The sequence below is a fragment of the Lathyrus oleraceus genome, chromosome 7 (genome assembly GCF_024323335.1).
Source record: "Lathyrus oleraceus cultivar Zhongwan6 chromosome 7, CAAS_Psat_ZW6_1.0, whole genome shotgun sequence".
Lineage (NCBI taxonomy): Eukaryota > Viridiplantae > Streptophyta > Magnoliopsida > Fabales > Fabaceae > Lathyrus > Lathyrus oleraceus.
In genome coordinates, this window is record NC_066585.1 from 362,326,294 (window position 1) to 362,331,096 (window position 4,803).

Genomic DNA, 4,803 nt, shown 5'->3' on the forward strand with positions numbered 1-4,803 from the left:
CCAACTCACAAATGTTACCACCCAAAGGTTAGGAGCCAAGATGCTATGATCCTTGAGGCAAGATGCAAATGAAATGTCATGATGCCATGAGGGATCTTAGGGTCAAAATTGGGGTCTTAAAATGGTTTTGGGCTATATCCTCAATTAGGTCACAAGCTTCGAGGTAAGGTTTGTTCATCAACGCGCCACCAGCGGCAGCATCGATGCTCATCTCTGTGTTATAATGGAGTCCATTGTAGAAGGTATGAACGATCAACCATTGTTCTAGGCCATGGTGAGGACAGACTCTTAACAGCTCTTTATATCTCTCCCAAGCTTCAAAAAGAGATTCTCCTTGGTTTTAAGTAAATCTAGTTATTTGGTTTCGAAGAATAGCAGTCTTACTAGGGGGAAAATATCTAGCAAGGAATACTCTCCTAAGGTATTCCCAGGTAGTTATTGAGTTAGCTGGAAGTGAATCTAACCACGAATGTGCTTTATCTCTAAGGGAGAAAGTAAATAATCTTAAATGAATTGCATCAGGTGAAGCACCGTTGGATTTAAAGGTGCCATCCAGTTGGATAAAGACTTTTAAATGTTGATTTGGGTTCTCAGTAGCGAGACCCGCGAATTGGTCATGTTGCACTAATTACAGTAAAGACGGTATTAATTCGAAATTGTTGGTAGGAATGAGGGGGTTTACTATACTAGAACTATGTTCCTTGTCAGGGGGTTGGGCAAATTCCTGAAGAGGTCTCCGGTCGCGATTCTCGACCATAGCTTTCTTAATTCGAACGAGTAAGAGGCGTGTACGAGTGTAACGTTCGGGTTCCGCTAAAGGATCTACTAAATTTCCGGTATTACGGGTTCTTCGCATTTACCGGCAAATAATGCCTTAGTCTAGACGGTGTAACGACAAGGTATGAAATTTGACGAAGTTGGTCCCCGGCAACGGCGCCAAAATTTTGATCGCTATATTCGCAAGTACACGAATTGTGTCAGAGTAATATAAAAGAATATCGATCCCATAGAGACAAAATCGTCAATCTATCGATTACTATTGTTACAGTGTTTATCTAAGGTGGTACAAATGAGATATTGATGTCGCAAAATAACAGTGAATAAAGAAAATGATAAATACATTGCAGATAAAGATAGGCTTAAATGTATTTCACGTAAGTTAAACGATGCTTCGATTGTCTAAATAGAACTACTTATGGGGCAATATTTTCTACTCTTGAAAAGAATCCATTTAACAGGAACTGTCGCTTTCACGTATTTAGAACCGAGTTTACCCTTAAATTAAGGCCTTTTATTGTCACTTATAAAAGGTGCGCATAACGCTAAAGTAGTAAACCTATTTTTAAGAAATAAGACTCGTAAGCTTAGTTGAAAAGTGATTTTGATTCGGAAAATTTTACCTAAGGAGTTTCCTGATTTTCAATCTATCAACGCGTCCGAAAACAGTTTCAAAAATCATTTTTCCTTAAAGTAATAAAAATTCCTAGTTAACTAAGCCAGGGTGCATTCTCACTTCTTGAGTAGTTAAAATTAACCAAGTTTGTTTTAGAAAACTCGAATTAAGAATCAAAACAGCCCCTAAAGCATTTCTACAGATGCAATATGTGAAACATCTCTTTAACCGCGATCCTTACATTCTAATCTTTGAAAGATTTAGCCAGACATGGTAATACAAACAAACACAACGATATTGATCATGATGAAAAGTTGTTTAGAATGTAAGGCGTAAAGAATAAGTAAAGCGTGTAAAACAATTAAAACGAGCAATAAAGATAATGGCGGGAAAATTAAATAAAGTAAAGCATGGCCAGAAATTAAACAAAGTAAGGCATGGCAAGAAATTAAATAAAGTAAAGCATAGCAAGGAATTAAATAAAGTAAGGCATGGCAAGTAAAATAAAAATGCAATTAGATTAGAATTTGCTCCAAATGGAGGCTTTAAATCTGGTACAAGGAAGTAAATAAACCTTTGACTTTGAAAATAAAGACGACAGCAAAATCAAAGTGCTCCAACTCAATTTCACTAAGGTGTGATAACCCCTCGATGTGACGAATTACCGCTTTTACAGATGATAATATAGTCTTAGTGTTGTAAACTAAGTTGGATGATTTGGAAATGAACTAGAATGACCTATTTATAGAGGAACTCAGCAGCATGCAAAGACCAGGATGCCCTTCAACTTCTCTTTAATGGGAACGTGAAATGCAAAGGTGGCGCCCGCCATGTGAGTAAATGGGGAAGTTCATGGGATCGTGGCAGTTTCCTCCTGGTTGAGGGTTGATGTGTCATGGCTTCTCCTATAGCGGCCGGCATGCAGAACGCCTTGAGTACATTTTTTGCCGAAAACCCTAATTTTATGGTATTTTTGCTTCGTTTCTTCTAAAAAGGTCCTGAAAGAGCTAAATACCTGAAAACAACACAAAAGAAAGCATAACACAAGCAAAATGATAATAAAGATCTAAAAAACATGTGAAATTCGAGTTAAAAACGTAGTGTGATTCAGTGTGATCAACATGCATATCTTGTTTAATTAGAAGGATGACAAAGTCTCCATTCACAGAAAAAGGTGAAAGAGCTAATGATATTTTGGCCCTCATACATACTGATGTATGTGGACCATTGAACATACCAGCCAGATCAGGTTTTCAGTACTTCATCACATTTACTAATGATTCCAGTAGATATGGTTATGTGTATTTAATGAAACACAAATCAGAGTCCTTTGAAAAGTTCAAGGAATTCAAGAATGAAGGTCAAAACCAAATAGGTAAGAATATTAAAACTATTCGATCAGATCGAGGTGGTGAGTATTTAAGCCTAGAGTTTGATGACCATCTGAAAGAGTGTGGGATTCTATCCCAACTTACTCCTCCTGGAACACCCTAATGGAACGGTGTATCTGAGAGAAGAAATTGAACCTTGTTAGACATGGTCCGATCCATGATGAGTCACGCCGATCTTCCAAACTCCTTTTGGGGACATGCACTATTAACAGCAGCTTACACACTTAACCGTGTTCCATCCAAAAAGGTTGAGAAGACACCATATGAGATATGGAGTGGTAAGAAACCACATATGTCTTACATGAAGATTTGGGGTTGCGAAGTTTATGTGAAATGACAAATTTCAACAAAGCTTGAGCCCAAATCTGACAAATGCTTATTTGTGGGGTATCTTAAAGAAACAAGGGGGTATTACTTCTACAATCCTTCTGAGGGAAAAGTGTTTGTCGCTCGAACTGGAGTTTTCCTAGAAAAGGATTTTATTTCCAAAGGAATCAGTGGGAGGAAAGTAGAGCTTGAAAAAATTCAAGAATCATAAAGCATTGATACACCTATGGAGGAATTAGAGCAGGAAACACAAGTAGTTGTGGAAAAGCAACATACTCAAGTAGAACAAGACTAGCATAGGTCAAGCATGATACGTTACATACCTGAGAGATATGGATATCTCATAATGTATTACTCATGGATCAAGATGAGCCTGTGACCTACCAAGAGGCCATAACTGGTCCCGAGTCTAATAAGTGGCTAGAAGCCATGAAATCTGAAATGGATTCCATGTACACAAACCAGATTTGGACCTTGGTAGAGCCTCCTGTAGGAGTTAACCCTATAGGATGCAAGTGGGTCTTCAAAAAGAAGTCTGACATGGATGGTAAGGTACATACCTATAAGGAAAGACTGGTTGCAAAAGTATATAAACAAATTCATGGGGTTAACTATAATGAAACCTTTTTACCAGTTGCAATGCTTAAATCTGTTCGGATTTTACTTGTTATCACTGTATATCATGATTATGAAATATGGCAGATGGATGTCAAAATTGCTTTCCTTAATTGGAATCTTATTAAGGATGTGTACATGACACGACTTGAAGGATTTGACATACTAGAAGAAGCCCAAAAGATATGTAAGTTACAAAGATCAATCTATGGATTGAAGCAAGCTTCTAGAAGCTAGAATCTTCATTTTGATGAAACAATAAAACAATATGGATTCATAAAAAATGAAGACGAGCCTTGTGTCTACAAGAAGGTTAGTGGGAGCGTGATCATCTTCCTGGTATTATATATAGATGACATATTACTCATTGGAAACGATGTCCCTACCCTACAACAAGTAAAGTCTTGGTTGGGGAAATGCTTTTCTATGAAGGACCTAGGTGAAGCAACCTATATATTAGGAATCAGGATCTATAGAGATAGATCACAAAAACTGCTTGGCCTAAGTCAGAGTACATACATTGACAAAGTACTGAGACACTTTAATATGCATGATTCCAAGAAAGGATTCATGCATACGCAACATGACCTGTGTCTATAAAAAACATAATCCCCTTCAACTAAGGAAGAAAGGGATCACATGAATAAGATTCCATATGCATCTGCAATAGGATCTATCATGTATACCATGTTATGTACTCGACCAAATGTCTCGTATGCTTTAAGTGCAACGAGTAGGTACCAATCTGATCCCGGTGATGCTCATTGGGTAGCTATCAAGAATATCGTTAAGTATTTGAGAAGGACTAAGGACTCATTCTTGATATATGGAGGTCAGGAAGAGCTTGTTGTAATTGGATACGCTGATACTATCTTCCAGACAGATAAGGATGACTTTAGATCATAATCTGGTTATGTGTTTTGCTTAAACGGTGGCGCTGTGAGTTGGAAAAGTTCAAAACAAGATACAATTGTTGATTTTACAACCAAGGCCGAGTATATTGCTGCCTCAAGTGAAACAAAGGAAGTTGTTAGAATCAAAAAGTTCATTAGTGAACTTGGCATAGTTCCTAGCATT

The 4,803-nt window shown here is 37.5% G+C and overlaps 1 non-coding gene across 1 annotated transcript; it reads left to right on the forward strand.

Moving 5' to 3' along the window:
- Window positions 1-266: 266 nt before the first annotated feature.
- Window positions 267-373, forward strand: LOC127108541 (small nucleolar RNA R71). The gene has a single exon (XR_007796072.1). It is a non-coding gene; the product is annotated as a small nucleolar RNA R71 (small nucleolar RNA).
- The last annotated feature ends 4,430 nt before the right edge of the window (window positions 374-4,803 follow it).